Genomic DNA, 17293 nt, shown 5'->3' with positions numbered 1-17293 from the left:
TAATCCAGAGTTTGTTTTGACTCTACAGACCAGCTTTGACTTGGTTCCCAAAGTGAAACAGGAAGGCTCCTGGCTCAATACCAGACAGGGGGAGGGAGGAAAAGAAATTGCTCAGAAGCCATTAATGTGCACAGTGCTACAAACCTGTGGAAATTTCATAAAAGTGTGGGTTTATATTACCTCTACTGCTCATTCGTAGTCTATATAAGAGGTTTCTTATTAGTTGTTTGTTTGCTTGTCCTGGCTTATGTGTTAGTGGATGGTGGAGACCTGATCTTTAACTCATGTCCTCATGCTAAGTCCTGTGGAACCTACCCAGGGCATCATCCAGCTGCCTGACCCACAGCCACTGGTGTTACCCTCTCCCTGTAGGGCCGTATGCCAGTTTTTTGGTAGTCTGTATTGGCTGTGGGCACAGAGGGACTGCGGTTGCTGTATGCCTTTTTTATTTCCAGGGAAAAGCAGCACTGCTGTGGGCCTGACTTCAGAAAGGGGAACAACTCTAACATATAGATAATACATATGTGTTGTCAAAGATAGCACGAGAATGAAAGCCACAGAAGTGATGCATCTGATAATGTCATGCAAAACCAGTATGGAAATTGTTTGTTGTCTTTATTTGATTTTCTTCAAATCTTACTTGTTCTCATGTTCTCAACTCTTTGTCTGGTAACTGGTAAACTCTTCTGGTGACTTGGTTTAGTAGTCAGCTTGGTCCAGATAGCATTAACTAGAGAATACTGACTACTTGATCTAATGCACAAATGTGGGGAAACTGCCTTGTTCATATGGCAGCTCTTTGTGCTGTGAAATACCATTCATTATCTTTGCTGATTAGGTAAAAACATATGTTTGAGGAGTAAGGGAAAAAGCAATACCTTGACAACAAGTTTGTGTTGCCTTTTGGATTCACGTAATTTTTCATTCTTTTGAGACTTCAGGGCTCAGATGAGTGACTGGCTGCCACAGTGAGTGGTATCTGTCTTAGAGATTTCTAGATAGTCTCATAACTAATCAGAAAGCATTATTTATTGGGACTGCAGTGACATAGATATATGACAGAATAGTAGGGGCTTCAATTGGCCATTTAGTAGCAAAAACAGTTCCCTTGATGTGTATCTGCTTGTTTCTTGGCTACATTCCTGATTCCCTCTGAGAACAGTGGAGTCTTTTAGGCTGCTCTGAAATACATACCTCTGTAACTCCTTCAGTAAATTCTGCAGTGCAGGTTTCTCTTCTCCCCGTGTTTTTGAACACCCATTCCAAAACCAGATGAACTGACCTAAAACTGGTTTATTGTGTAAATAAGGGCACCATGGGATGAGGGAGAAGTGCAGGACAGTGCCAAGGCTGACACTGCTGGGACTTCCCTGGAAATTGTCTGGTCTCACAGTGACAAAGGGGGTTTCCGCAGTCTGCCTCACCAAAGGCAGAAATCACCATAAGCTTGTAAGGTGTTTTTATGACTTTGATTTTGCGTGAAACTCAGACCCTTCCCCATGCTCTTCTCTTGGACATGATTATTGTCCAACAGCCACCTGCTAGATGGGCATTCTCCAGCTCAAAGGTTACCATTTGCTCGTGGTTATTTTACAGGTGTGAGAGTGTGATGCATGAGGGGAAAAAGCCCACTACAACAGAGTTGAATTACAGGGAGGAGAGGCTTGAGCCTTGACTTGCAAGACCCCCACCCCTCCGACTACAGCCACTTTCTTGAGGCAATGAGAGAAATTCATGAACTTGCTGTCCTGCTGTATCTGTGCCCAGTTTGAGCAGCACTTCTGTTCATGCAGCCAGAAGGTGGGATGCCCCCATAGATAATGTGAAAATAAGAAATACCTTATGTATCATTGCTTTCACATAAACCTTTGTTTTCCTTAGTATTGCACATCTCTAAGATCTTGGCTAATGTAAGTGACAAAAAGAAGCCTTATAAACATGAAAATTTTCTTAGAGAATTCCTCTGCTTAAAATACATTGCAAAATACAAGTTCCTGCAGCTAGACTATTTTGACAATAAACACTGATACACTTCAATTTTAAAATTATTATATATTTTTAAGTGAATGGAAGAACCATTTGATTATCTCCCCCTGTCCTGCCAAACTACCCCCCTCCCTTCAAAAAAAAAGGACAGGGAAAAAGCTTTAAAAAGCAGTTTTAGAGACTTTGTTGACACTGAATTCTTGGAAGAGCAGTTTGTTTATACATCTGTCCGTAGATGGAAGAGAGAAGAGTTTATTATCCCACAGGTTTGCAGGGAAAAAGAAGAATGATATGGTTGTCAGGCAGTCTACCCAGGCTCTTAGTGTCCTTCTTGTAAATTCTGTGCTTGTTTAATGCTTATGACTCTTTTCCCAGCAGTAGGATCACAGAAGTTAACTTCTTTACAGCTGTTACACAGCTTATGTTTAGGTCTCTGTTACAGCAACCCAAGGCTTTCCCCAAGCCTTTTTGAGTAAAGTTTCTCTTCTCTACTTAGCGCAGGTTGATGCACTTTACATTTAATTTTTTTTTTTTTTTTTTTTAAGCTGGAATGCTTGTTCTAAAGGACGTCAGGCCAGTGAACAGTCATCCTGCACATGCTCTTGGGATTCTGACTATCTGCGTGCTCAGTTCACTGTCCTTTAGGTGCTTTACAAAACCGTGAGACCTTACTTTCCCGTTTCACAGAAAATCAAGATGCTGAGTTGCAGCAGCTGCAGATGTGGATGGCAGTTCTGTGACTGAAAAGGTGAATTCAATGTGTGGTGTGCTATCAAGGCTGTTCCTCTACAAACTAGTGTTCAAATTGATCCCATTCACAAGTCCCTTCTTGATTCTGAGGTATTCGCTCTGATATGTCTCACCTGGTGAGACTTAAAGCAGCTGTCAGTCCTACTTTTAGATGTTTGTTTCAGAAGCTGTACTTTAGTCTTTGCTTGTTCTCTCAAGTGTGAGATTTCTCCAAAAATATACCTCACTGTTTTAAAAAGTATTGGGTTGCAGTCCAGCTGGAGTTTGATACCATTAGAGATGGGAGTCTACTAGCTTTCCAAATGAATGCGTAGCTTTGGCTTTTGGCACTGTAATACTCTGACATCTCTCACATTAAAATCATAACAGTATTATGTAAGAAGAAGTTATTTTGGGTCACTAGCAGAGCCCTCTCAGACTTGGTTAAATCAGCCTTGCAAGTTAAAACACTGGGGTGCCCATCTTCTTCCTGCAGCTTTTTGGCGATATAAGCGTGTGGGTGGTGTGTCCTTTCCCAGTCATCTGCCCTCTGCTTTGCTCTGGCTGCATTGCTGGCTCTGAACCTGCTTCTGCCACAGCAATTCATGTGGCTGTGGGGAGCCCTTGGAGAGGAAGGGCTTACTCAGCACTGCTCAGCACTGGCTTTCACTCCCCATGCCAGCTGCTTTGAGGTGGGACTGGAAGGAAGGAGAAACTGGAGGGCTCTGTCATCCTGCTGCTCCGGGCTCTGTGGCAGCAGGCGGACAGGAGCTGCGTGGGAAACTAGATACCCAGAAGGGCTTCAAACTCCACTAAACAAAGTCCCCCCTCTGCAGCGGGCACTGGCTTGTTTATGTGTAACTCAGGAGTCACTGTTTCATTTGGCCTTGTTACTCTTTAGCAAAGGACAAGTGAAACAGCAGCTGCTGGTGACCAGCAAGAGAGACAGAGTACAGAAAGAATCCAGGGGAACCTTTGCAGTGTTTCTTGATAACAAATGCCTAAACCTGGTGTTTAGCAAAGGTACAGTTTAGATATGAAAGATGCCATACTTGGACTTGTGTGAGCACTATAAACACTTCCTTTGGAGGCCAATTGCATTCCGGGTGATCCTTGGGTATGAATTACACATAAAGGGATGGCCATTCAGAGATTGTTTATACTTCAGAAGGAATCAGCAACAGGACAGAAGATAAATATTTTGAAACATTCACATGAAATTGCTGTGTCCTCGAAGTCTGTGCGGCAGGGAGAGCGGAGCTGCTGGGCTCCACTGCCAGTGGCACTGGCTGGAGCTGTGCAGGTTGGGAGAGTGGAAAGGCCCCCTGGGGCACTGAGCAGATGGTGCTTGGCGCTGCACAGGCTTGGGTGAGGCAGTGGTTCTTCCTGCAAAGGGCAGTGCTGCGGATGGCTAGTGCTTCAGAGCTTTTTTCATTAAAATGGGTTCTGAAAACATTTGCAATCATTTTTATTCTACCTGTATTCATGGCAGATTGTTCTTTTGTAAAGTAACCAGTTGAAAAGCACCTGAGAGGCGTGGGGTCTGCAGGGGAGAGAAGGACAAGGTGGAGGTGGCAGTGGTGACTGCTGCTGGAGGGTTCAGAGTGGAGCTTTAAGGAACTGGCTGGGGGGAAACAAATTAGTGTCTTAAATTCAGGATTGTACTGCTTATCTTATCCTTAAGCAAGGTTGTTTTATCCCCAAATATAAAAAATACTGAAAATTTAGGATTCGTCTGTTGATGTTTCCTTTGTTAACTAATTGGTACTTGGAACATCTATTTTTAAGACTTTGGCATGTTTCCTCTTAGCTACCCTAGAGCGTAGCTGCTCCCACAGAGTGGTGGTTGCATTAAAGGCAGTGTTTTGTAACCTTTGGATATCTGCCTTTAGCTCTCTGATGGGCTGTGATGGGTCCTTGCAAGCCCTGTGCCACTGGAGTGGTACACCCAGGACAGCTCCGTGTCTGTGTGCCCAGCGCTGGGAGCACCAGGCGTATGCAGGTAAACATATTAACGAGCTGAAACGAGGATAAAGTCAATGACAGCCAGGCTGCTACTGTGTGGTGCCCAGGCTCTGCCATGGTGACTAAGATGCTGTGATAGTTTCCTTATTGGCCACCATCTGTCTGCTCCTGGCTGGAGCTTCTTGGCTGGCAGTCTGCCTTCGGAGAGGGACCAGCGCTGCCTGCGCACAGCACCCAGTGCAGGGAGCCTGGGGTAGGGAAGGAGGGAATGATGGATGCCCAGCAGGTTTCTGCTCATAGGTGTGCGATACACTTGTTTAATCACTTTGGGAAAAAAACCCCCAGACTTCTGAGACAGAGTTTTCAGTGTATTCTTAAAGGTTTTGCATCCTAAGTGCATGTATAAATTATTTATTCAGTGCATTCACTTTTTTGCAACACCTTTTGTGAAAGAAAATCTTGTACCAATGCCTAGTTTTATAATATTAGTGTTTTGAAAACTTCAACAAAACTTCAAATGTTTCCAGCAGTTTTATGGTGTCATATGATTTAAAATTCATATTTAAAACATTTAATTTGGTCACCCAAAAAGAAACAGCATGCCAGTGTGGAGTCTTACTCCCTTTTTTGAAATTGCAGCTATGGCCCCCAGAATCTCTTTCTCAATAAAGAGAAATGTAAATCAAAAATACTTGTAATGTTGCCAGCATCTTGTCCTAGCAATATCCCAGCATATTAAATACTAAAATAAAGAAATAGTACATATCTCCTGCCACATGAAAAATAAAAATAAAAAGGTATTTTCTCTAGTCATGCGCCTCAGTGTTCGTGAATTTATACCTTATTTTGCTGTAGAAACTGGCAGTCAGTATTACCTGAAAAACTGTATATACAAGAAAGGAAAGACTGGGGAGTCAAGCTCCCATTTTCACTGTTGCACCCAATTTAGGAATATTTTGTAGTAAATGAAAGGTGAATGCATATACACCAACCCCTCTTTGTTTTTCTTCATTGTTTAATAAGGCTAAAGCCCCCAAAAAGAACACTGAAGAGGCAGGGGTTATTTGGCAGTTGATCTATTTGTGTTTTTAACGTAGAATATTTTTAGCCTGAGATGCAAAAATATGTACTTTTCTATTGAAAGAGACTGTTGTTTCCTTTTATTTTAAACTCTGGATGAGAAACAAGATGTCAGACCTATTATAATGCAGCCCAGTAATTAACATATGTTGGTCTGCCTCTGCCAAGGATTTCTTATGAGTAATGCAAGTTGCACAAGTAGAGGAGTCAGGTGGTTTGTCAGTGAAGAATCATACACATGCTTGAGTGATCAGATCCTAGAGACACCATCTGAGGATAAAATGTGTATCTGTGTTTGAATCTAAGAACAATTACAGTTTAAATGACCTCTCAGCTGCATTAAGTTGGGGGGATGGGGGGGGGGAATAAAACAACTTCCTCTCCCTCCCTCCCCCATTGCCAGTAAAATACTATCTTGTGCAGTACTAAGAAAAGTGGGGATAGTGATTCATGGAGGAAGCTTACATTTAGTTTTTTGGGTTTATGGGGGCTTTCTGTGTGGTGGTTGTGAGGGGTGATTTGTTTGATTTTGTTTGGGTTTTTTGTTGTTTGCCTTTGTTTGCCCAATTTCTGAGTGGCTGGAATGAGGAATCTCAGGGATGCTTTCAAAAACAAGGATCCTCTGACTCAGACTTTCAGAGACAGCTGTGCGTTGCAGTTACGTCACATGAGTGGCAGGTAGCTGGATGCAACTCTTCCCTTTGAGGGGACATTTCACCACAGACAAGTGAAGTGACTTAGTTAAACTGAAAGTCTTCTTGGTGATAAAATCTAAGATATTTAATGCACATGTTGCATGTACTCTCTATGCATGTGTTATGTCTACCCAAATAGACACATTCTGCAGTTAAATACAGGAAGAGGGTCAGGGAGGAGAGTAAAAGCTGAAATATATAAAAAAGGATAAAAGTTTAAAAATAGAGATGAAGTCAGCTTTTGCATGGTGGATTTTTTTTCCTAATGAAGCATATATGACTAATTCTGACCTATTTTCCTAATAAATGTTATAGGAAAACAAATGGTATATTGTGGATTTAAATAACTAAAATATTCCTGAACTCTGAAATGTGCTGCAATTAGTGTTCTCTCTACAAGGAGATTTTGTTTCTTAACCTGAAAGAAGGCTGTTGTACACCAGCTCATGGTTTGATGTGGGCTGACAGTTAGTGACTGCAACTTCTGCACAACTCTCTCAATGTGACCCCATCATCTTGGCTGAAGGGACTGGAGCATGGAGATGTAATAGGATCAATCAATGTTTGCAAGTATTAACAACTTACAAACACCAGAGGTTCTTTGGTAGTTTATCACCATGGTGTATAACCATCAATTTTTTCTACTTAAGAGTTGTGTTTAATTTGTAGTTTATATTTTGACACTACCTGTTCAGCTATAAATCAAGCTTGACTGCGACAATGAGGGCCTTCAGGCTAGCTTTTGGTTGTAAATTCACAATTGTTTTTGCCTTGAGTGCCATTTTCAAACTATGCAGTGTGGATAGTCTTGAATGAAAGAATTTCCAATACAGGAAGTGGATTTTGGTGCTTAGACTAATGATTAGACTAATTTGAGATTGCCAGCCTTAAAATATTCAGCCACTAGAATCCTATCGAATAACTTTAAATAATAATAAACTTGCATTCTTTTGCAAAATCTGCCTTTAGGACCCTATTTAGGGTTCGTATTTTCAGGTTTCGTCTTGGCTCACAAGCATTAGAAACTCATTAAATGCACAGAGATGCTGTTACCATTGGTTCACTTAAGGAGTTGGACCTTTAGAGTACACATGAAAGTACTATTAGGCTTAGGTCCAGGACTTGTTTCTTACTTTCTGCTGTGTTTTCAGGCCATGTTAGGTGGTGCTAGGTCCAGTTCACCTGCGGAGGTTGTTTGCCACCCTTTCTCAAAACAGCGTGGTGCAGTTGGTAGTCACACTAACTAACACTGCTTGCCTGTTTTTCAAATCATTGAGCAACTTGTGGCTTCCAAAAAAAGTTAAATAAGGACTGCAGTGGGTCATAACTTCTGATTTGCAAAATTTTAATGTCCAGAAAACACTGAAATCTCTAAAAGTGAAATGTTTGGATGTAAAATCTTCTTCCCCCTTCCACTGTCATTATTCTAAACTGGGCAGATTCCCCAGCTTTTGAGGAGATGCTGAAGAACCCGACTAATCTAAGGGGGAAATAGCTGGCTGAGAAAAATATGTGCTGAGAAAGATGCAGGTGCATTTACTGCCATATCAACATTTTGGCCATAGAAAGTGAAATTTCTGAATTTGTGTTAATATTTATTGTGCATTTAAATACCTGTCGGAAGGCTTTGTGATCCATGAGTACTATTTTTATCTTCATTTACAAATCAGCAGGTGTTCACAGGCCTGTTGGACATCCATCCTTTTGAGGCATTTATGAGTAAACGTTTCTGGCTGTCATAATTTTGGTTGGTCAAGTTCACGTTAATTGCTGCACTCTGTGCAGTTGTTCAAACGTTTAAATACTGCCTGTGAGTAGGTTTGATTAAAATTACGTCTCTAGGTGCACACTAAATACCTTTGATACCTCACCTACAAACAACTGTAGAATTGTTGGTGAGAATGACAGCTGCAGGCAATAAACGAGGACAGTAATAGAAGTCTCAGTGCTAGAGAGAGCATCATAAATCATGAGGTGAGAGCAGCGTGTGTGCTGACAAATCGGTGAGCAGCTGCAAACAGCATTTTCCAGGTAAGAATTATTGCACTTGCTCCTGATAACTGCTCAGAAACCACCTCTTCCTTGTATGTGGGCGACTTCGCCCCTGCACAGGTCCTCACAGCAGTCTAAGCTGTTGAGCTCTAGTATTTTGCCTGGGAATGGTGTTTTGTGTGGTGTAAGCTACATATTGTACATTGGACCTTGGTTTTCATCCAAGGTGTATTCAAGTGTGAGTTTTCCCTTTCAGGGAGAAAAATCCCCATGCTTATTGCAGCAGATGAGTTATTTGATTTGGTTTCCTCAGAGACTTTGGAGAAGTGTTCTTGACAGGTGGAGAGAAGGAGACGTATTTGGCTGGTTTTAACAAGCTTGCTTTGTTAGCCCTTGCTGGGGCAGTTCGGAGAAGGTTCGTATACCTCTTCAAAAAATAAATGGAAAAAAAAAAGACTGGAATGTTGCTGCTTAAGTTAGGGATGTGATAATCCAGTCACATAGAAAGCAGTCTCGCTCTTCTACTGTAAGAGAGATGAAAACTATTTTAATGAAATAATGATGGGAAACAGATGGCAAAGAGCTAGCAACTGAAATATTTTTTGAACACTAAAAAATAAGTGTCAAACACATGTCCTCTAATGTAGTTATTGCTAAAAGCATAACATGTCAGAATATGTCTTTAAATGTTCAATCTTTGTTTTATATGTAATTCAACCTTAATCTCTTGAGTTTTGGTTAATAGACTTTAATCTTGATAAATTAATGGCTTAGAAGTCTTGATGACCAGAAGCTACTGCCACTTTGCTTAGACAAGGGAATGTGACACCAAATGCCCTGCTCCAGAAAGGTACCTCAGCTGGCAGACATTCATAGCTTTAATATGCAGTCTTGGAAGACTACCCTTTGGAGTTCATATGCTCATCAGTCCATGATGGGAGAAGTTGCTAACACACATGGGCATGTTGGGCCTGCAGCGTGGGCAGGACAGCCCCAGCCGTGTGTGCTGGGTGTCTGGCTCAGGTGTGAGGCTCCCCTGGCTCTGGGCCTTGGGAGCACAGCTCCAGAATGCAGCATACTGGTGAATACCAGGAGCCCTACCAAGCACTGCCCCGGTGCTGCTACAGGTGTGACCGCAGTGCCCGGCAGTGGTGTCCTGTCCCCACTGTGACAGTGGTACTTGAGTATCTGCAAGGAGTTCTTACAGTTTTGCTGTGCTGTGCTTATGGTTAGAATGCAGTTGTCTTTTTGTTGTATTTGGAAGTGCTTACATAAATCATATAAATAAAACATTCATAAGAAATGGTCCTTTGAATAGAGTCATTTAAATATGAGATAATTGTGTCCCAATTTACACCCTACCCATTCCCCCCTACCAGGCAGCAGGATATGATCACTGGATTGAGAGAAGACTTTTGGTTTTTTGGAATGTTTTTAGTTTCCTTTTGTGTGGCTGGTTTTGTTGTTTGTTTGTTTGTTTGTTTCCTAGTTAAGGTTCATTTTCAGCTGACTTAGTTACAATTGATACTACTGTCCATGACTGCCTGGTTTCTGCATCAATGAAAGGAACATTGGGAACACCCCAGCTAAGCAGGTGGAGGGCCAGGACCTCTCCTTGAGCTCAGCTCAAAGGACTTCGGGCAGTGACACTTTTCTCAGAGTGTCCAGGCACCTTGCAGTTCCCCTTAAAATCAAAGAGCATTTTCATACATCTCAGAACTGTGTAACAACCTGGTTTTCTAGAAACACTTTTTCTTCTATAGAATATTCTTCTGACGTTGACAAGTGTGCAAGAGAGCTATTTTTCTGAGTTTTTATATTTATGTAACATAGCTAATGTGTTCATGTGCTTTTTTTTTCCTCTACGTGCTGTTGAACTGAGTACCTCTTAGCAGCCTCACCTGATTTAATACTGAACTTGCTGAAGGGTTCCATTCATTGGCTGGTGGCACAGTGACTTTTGGAAAATAGGCTGGAGAATGTGCAAATGTGCTGACTTTGATGCCAGCAACACAGGGCTTTGACTGTGGTATCCCTGGTATGGCCACAGTCCTGCCCTTTCCCCCATCCTCTCTGCCAGCAGGAATGACAGAGGGGAAGATGTGTGGGTGGGCTGGCTGGGTCTCATCTGTGCCTCTTCTCGGTGTCTCCCAAAGGAGTAGATAAGTTGTGTCCTGGAGGTGGTGCTGATTGTGTGGCACTAACGTAGGGCTGACGGGCATCAGGAAAGGTAGGGTGGCATGGAAGCAAGGGGTCATCACTTTACCATGGTGAGTGGCTTGTATATGGGTCAGCATATTGTATGGCTTTCCTCATTCACTTCTGGCCAGGAATAAATGATGCCATTAATACTGAGGGGAGCTGTACCATGGTGCCCAGTGTGAACATGCTGCTCTGTGAGAAAGGTGGACAATCCCTCTTTCCATCCTGTGGTTTTGTGCTGTCAGGACTACCTAAGCCTCTTGGTTCCCTGCTGCATGTTATTCCCATCCTTATGCTGTGTTAGCATAAATATTTGTGCAGGTGCACAATGAATCAGACGGCTGAACTGATGAGGATGAAAACAAAAAAGCCCTTTTGTGTTTCTTATACGTTTTTTCCCCAGTCTGCTTCCCTATGTGGCTGCACCAATCACCCGTGAGCAGCACACAGGCAGCAGCAGAGGATTTGGAAGCAGAGCTGTGTGACAGGCGTGGAGGCAGGAAAGATTGCTTTAACTGGCCCTCCTGCCTAGAAAAATAAGACAGATCCACAGCCTCACAATTAGCAGAAAATAATAAACCCAGCTTGTAAATAGATTGGATCAAGTGATTAAAACCACAATATTTTGATTTGCATAAACTTGTTTTCCTATTAGTACAAGATCATCTGTTGCTGGGGGCAGGTAGATTCTCACTAAATTAAAACCTAAACTGCACGTAACCTTCCCTGAATCGGGCACCACTTGTCTGTTAGAGCAGCCCCTGGAACTAGTCAGGAGTCCTGAAAACAAGAACCAAACACAAGGAGCTTAGTTCTGCAGGACCATGCACTACTCCAGCAGGCTCCTGCCTAAAGCCCTTCATCCACTGTATAATCCTGGGAGGCTGGAAGTCTCTGCCATCTCCGGCAATGTGACCTGGAGAAGTGAAAAGATGCTCAAAGGGCTCAGTCTCCAGCTGGTTTGTGGTTGAGGGCACTGGGGAAGCATGGCAGGGCCAGGGCTACCCACCACACAGAGTAGTCCCCCTGAAGCTTTGTTCGTTCCCATGATGCCTGGTGCTGTCCCGAGGATGGGATGGGTAGTTTGGGATCACTGGAGAACCTGAGCCTTTTAAAACTCCCTTATATGTCCTGTGAGGTGGGAGGTAGTGTGTGAACTGCCACTGAAACCAGCTGTGCTACATCCTGCTGGTTAGTTCTTCCATTTTGGACCAAGTACCCCGAGCTCTGAGGCTTCTGTTTTGCAGAAGGTGACTATGGTTACCACAGACTAAAAGCCCTAATGTGGATCTTAGGAGACACTTTTTTTTTTTTCCTTTGAACAACCCATGTCTCAACTGAAATGTATTATTTCCTTTTCTGTCAAACCAGGTCATAGGAACTTTACACTGTACAGTCAGGGAAGAGGTATCACTGAGTTTGAAGCCCATCCTCCCTTGTGGTTGGTGTGGCTATAGGATACCTCTGCCACACCTCTGCCACACCTATCCCTGGCAGAAAAGGCCACTGTGTATTGTCACAAAGTGTGAAGTAAGATCGAAAGCTAAAACTTGGAAGGGAGAGCCAAGCTCCAGTTTGCAGCCCTAAAGTATTCCTGCTAGCATCTGCTCTTCCCACCCTTCCTGGAGGGAGCCAGTAGCTGGTGGGCGACCTCCTGTTGGTGCCTGCGCGGGGCAGGCGGTCCAGCGCAGGCGGCTCCTTTCCGGGAGCTGTGGCCTCCACCGAGGCCAGCTGGCAGCAGCCCCTGGCTCTGTGCCTCTCCTGCCTCCCTGCTCAATTTTTGCAGCTTTAGAGCCTCGTTTGGGGGCTGAAGTGCCGCAGAAGAAGCTGTGCTAAAAGGGTGCCTTTTGCATGGTGTGCAGTCCTGCTGCGGTGGGAGCCCTGATTGGTGGCTGGAGCTCCTGGGCATCATGAAAATAAAAATAACCCTTATTATTAAACGAAGCGTGTTGTCTAAATGCTAGTTGTGATTTTAAATGATTTTTTGTTATATTTCCTAAAGATCATGGCACACTGTGTTTCTTTGATCTGTATTTTTAGAGGTGTTCTGTTACTCCGAGCGCGGGGGCTGGAGCTCACAGCTCAGACCGCAAGTGGCCATATCCCCTTGGGAGTGTGGAATAAGTCACTCTGGCTGGCTCGTGGGTGTGGATGAGTTACATCTGTGGGGTGCCTCATGCTCCTATGGAATTAAATGTTCTCTCTGTTTATTTTGCATGGGTTAGTTATTAAGGGAAGTTACATGCCTTACACAAATGAAGTGCCAGAGCCCCCGCTGAACAGAAATGCATAGACCAGTTATCTTCAGGTACTGGAGAGAATTTCCCTGAATAAAAAAGCAAGTGAGAACCGTAAACTGGCCAGTATTTGTGTGCACTTAACTGTGGGCACTTTAAGCCATCTCAGTGAACTGTTCTACTGCATCATTCGTAATACCTGAAATTGACAAGTACATACGTACACAGGTGACCTTCGTCTAGACTTTGTCCTGATGATGTGAACAGATTCTGACTAGATTGCTGTTTGGGGTGCCACACAGCATAAAGATTTTGATGAAAAAAAATCATGTTCAAATTGGAATAGAGCTGATAGCTTCGTACACAGATGTTTTGTGCATCAACCTTTATTCTAAAATAGCTTTTAATAGCTCCAGTTCATTTTTTAATTTTTTTTTTAAATCAAACTTATTCTTAGACCTCAGGAAAAAAATAAGATGACTTATGGTTGAAAACAGAAATTGTCAATACCTTCACACCTTGCATTAATTTTTCTTTCCAAATTTTGTTTTTATTAAAAATAGAATTCTTGAAAAATGCTGATTTTTCTTAAGGCAACTGATAAATTGCTTGAAACAGATCCCTATTCCAGTGCATGCTATTTCTGAAAATTTGATATTTTCAAATAACATGAAGTGAGACTTCCAAACATCTCCAAATTATTTGGAGTTTTTCAAGATTATAGATTATTTCTAGAAATCAAGAGCACAGATTCATTTTTGCAGGGGTTTTGGCTTTTCTTTTTGTGATTGGTTCTTTTAATTATATTGCAAACAAATTACCATACTGAAATCTTTCTGTGTGTCAAGATATCAAGAATAACATAGTGTGAGCCTCTGCCATTAATATTCATTGTGATATTTCATAACTGTATCTGTTGAGCAGCACTGATTGAATTTAGAGAAATTGTATTGTTTAAAATCCTTTTCATTAATATATTAAACTCTCACAGCATATTATTGAAATCAGTTTGTACACAGACATTTGATTTTGCATTTCTAGCCTTACCCAAGTTAAGAGGCTGTTTGCATCCATTAATGTCATGTTAGGGAAATTTGCACTGGAATTCTTTGGATGGGATGCTGTGTTCTGGTAGCTGTAAGAACTGTACAGGTTTCAGAAATTATTGGTGAGACTTAAGTGTATTATAAATTAATAAAAAGTTATAGAAGATATTGTTTATACTGAAGTACAAAATAAATACTGGATTTTCTTTTAAATAGAAAATGGTTTGGGGGATTTTGACTGTTAATGAATCACTCTGCCAGGCTTTGTGGTTTAAAAGCAAAAATGCATGCACTTTAAAGCATTTAAATTTTCTTCTGTCCTATTTCACTATCAAAGACTCTACACAAACAGAGGAAACAGGCAGATGAGCTGGTCTATGGGAGGAAATAGTTAAAAGTAGTGAAGCCTAAGTGCTATCAAACACATAAACAAACCTCTAAAAGTAACGTTCACATTAACATCAACAACTTACTGGTTCTAAATGTTTCTTGTGACTGATGCCGAAGAAGGAAGAGGCGAGTATGCTGTTTAAACTGATTGAGCCTTGTTGCAATACTGGAAATTGAGATGCATGCAGCAATTGTTGGTTTGGGTTTTTTTCCCATCTGTATGCTACGAGTTTATGGGGAAGGTGAAGAGCAGGTTGAGCCCTGCTTCCTGGGAACCAAGAAGGGAATGCTGCTGCTCATACTCATAGAACTTCTTTTGTATCTTTCCAAGTTTTAATAATTGTAAATAAAACGTGGATTAAACTAGTAAAAGTTTTAGGGCTTTGTTGTGATTTTTTTGTTTTAAATCCTTAAGCTCTTTAAATGCCCCTGCCAGTAGAGGTCACAGGTTTGTCTGTGTGCACACCACTGAGGCCACATGAGCTGCCTCGTTACTAACTCCCATGTGAGCAACTCCAGTGTAAGTTTTTGTAGGAAGAGAGCAAAATGGGTTTACAGCATCCCTTTAGTACCCGCTCAAATTAATCTGCATGAGGTTTCAGAATATGTACAGTTGAATATTCAAGTTTCAGTCTAGTTCTTTGACGGTGTTTTTGCAGAACGCTAACCACTTAAAAGCAGCTTGGGGTTTTAGGTTTTGGATTTCCCCATTGTTCCTCCTCTGTTAGCAAGCCAAGCAACGCAGGATAGGGATAATGCATGACACTGAGAAAGCAGCTTGCTTCTTTGACCCCAGCCACTCAAGAACCAGGTGATGTACTGAGCACACGGGAGGAAAATCAAAGTCACCGTCCTGTAAATATTTATATACATAGTTACGGTTAGACATAAAAATGGTTTTTTAAACTTAGTCAAACTCCCTGCACATAAAGTTAAGAATGTATGTAAATATTTGTAGTCTGGAATCTATTTCAGGTTTTTAAAATATTTAAAGTCCTTTCAAAAATACTCTTTATTTTTTTGTTTTTTTAACACTGCAAGGCCTTATGCTGCAGTATTAAAGATGCGTTCAGAGAATGCAAACCCAGCTGCATGTGTAACTCCTTCCGGCAGCAGCAGGCAAGGTAACAGCTGACCAACCCGCAGGATGCTTTTGTCTACGTGTTCAGGCTCTCTCTGGCAAGAGTTAAGTGCTCAGTTAGAGGGCAGGAGGCTTGGCTTGGGGTCACTGAACTCCAGGCTGTGATTGTCTGATTCAGCTAATTCTTCCCCTCCAAACTTCTAAAGTAACTTCAAACAGATTGCTTAGACTTGGAGTGCCTGTGTGTCCCAGTAATAAAGCAGGGTTAATTGTGCAATCTTCCGTCTCTTGCCTGGACTTCCCTAGCTGGTGTGCAGAAGCTACTTTTACAGTGCTACTGTAAGATAAATAATTTGCAGGTCCCTGGTAGTACAGATGTGCAGCTACCTGGAACTGGGAAGGGTTGCATTTTCATAGCCTCTCAGTCTTTGTCTTGAGAGCTGTGGTTTTTACTTATTTTATTAGCTCCTGGTGTGAAGGAAGTGATGTTATCCTAGCAACCTCCTGTCTTCATTTGGCCTTCAGCGTTTTTCTGTGCGTGTGTGTGTATACGTATATATTTTCTTAGTAGTGAGTGACTGAAAACATGTGCAAGCCAGCCATGTGCTGATGTTGCACTGACTCCAGCTCTCACCCACCCGCCCACTTTCCTTCCTTCCTTCCTTGGAGAGCTGGCAAACAAATTACAGCCTCAACGTGTGTGCTGCTCAGGCAACGGCCCACTGGGGAAATGCATGGGGGAGAACATTTGGATGCCAGATCAGTGTCTCATTAGGCATTTCTTAGTGTATTTTACAAGTCTGCAGACAAACAGTAGTTAAGACTCAGATAGAGAAAAATTTATATGCTCCCTGCAGGAAAGCAGGGAGGCTGGGGAGTCTGCTGGGGATTGCAGGGCAGTTGCTGCTGCACCTTGGCAAGTCCCACATGGCCATGCAAAGATTCAGTAATGTGCCCTAAGAGCTGATGGGCGGAAGGGGATTGGTGGCCCTCCTGATGACAGGTTTTGAAATGCCAGATTAATTCACTGCTTTCTGCTTTGAGATAAGGTTCAACAGATGCTCCACAAAATGTTGGGGTACGTGTGTGGTATAAGTGTGAAACTGGGCTGAATCCAGCCCAAACCTGCTTTATGAATGGTGATTCGTGAAGTCATGTGGCTCGATCAGATGACTTCAAATGTGTTTTTAAGTGAGGTTAAAGGAAACATTAAGCTTATGTTTCCTTGTTGCTGTCATTGCTGTTTTACCATATTAGAGTCTTAATGGTATTGTTTTCCTTTCTTTTTCACAAACAAGATGACCTTGGCAGTTAATGACCTGCTTACAGTTTTTGGCATGGCTCTGCAGGGGAGGGGGCATTTGTCATATTTATTCAGTAATTTCACGTTACAGAAGATGCTCGACATTGGCTGTGAGGAGGCAGTGAGTGAAGCAGTATAAAGGGGCCTCGCATCTAGGATAAGGAGGAGGGTGGCCCCATTTCAGGGATGGAGTTCCCCCCTCACTATGGATGCAGAAGGATTCAGTCTGCAGAAAAGGAAGATGCAGAAGCTGGGGGTGTGGGCTAATGTGGGGTTGGTCTGCATGTGGACAGCAACAGCCCAGCTGCCTTGTGCTGTGGAGGCAGGGAAGAGCAGCTGGTGCCTCCCCAGCACACTTGGGTGCGTTTTGCCGGGCAGCTGGGAGCTGAATGGCTTCGCTTCAGCAGAGGAAAACTTGTCCCTCAGCACCTGCATAACTGGGCTATGCAGACCACAGCACAGCAACAGGGGCCTGACGGTGGGGAGGGTACGTGGGCCAGCAGCCCTGCTGCTGCTGCCTCATCTGCCCATTAGCAGAGAAACGGTTAAGTGGGGCTGTACATCATCTATATATTAAAAACACCATA

General features: G+C 42.7%; 1 protein-coding gene across 5 annotated transcripts in view; it reads left to right on the top strand.

The window, feature by feature from the left end:
- Positions 1–17293, top strand: part of ZMIZ1 (zinc finger MIZ-type containing 1) — a 343883-nt gene that overhangs the window by 5204 nt on the left and 321386 nt on the right. The window contains exon 1 of one of the 5 annotated variants that reach the window (XM_082286133.1): positions 2655–2734. The exons of the other annotated variants lie outside the window; for them this stretch is intronic. The gene's annotated coding sequence lies outside the window, so the exon portion shown is untranslated. Of the gene's footprint in view, positions 1–2654; positions 2735–17293 lie in introns of those variants that run through there. 5 annotated transcript variants of the gene reach the window in all.

Source organism: Coloeus monedula (genome assembly GCF_965178545.1).
Source record: "Coloeus monedula genome assembly, chromosome: 8".
In the NCBI taxonomy this organism is placed as follows: Eukaryota; Metazoa; Chordata; class Aves; order Passeriformes; family Corvidae; genus Coloeus; species Coloeus monedula.
This window is presented reverse-complemented; position numbering and strand designations above follow the sequence as displayed.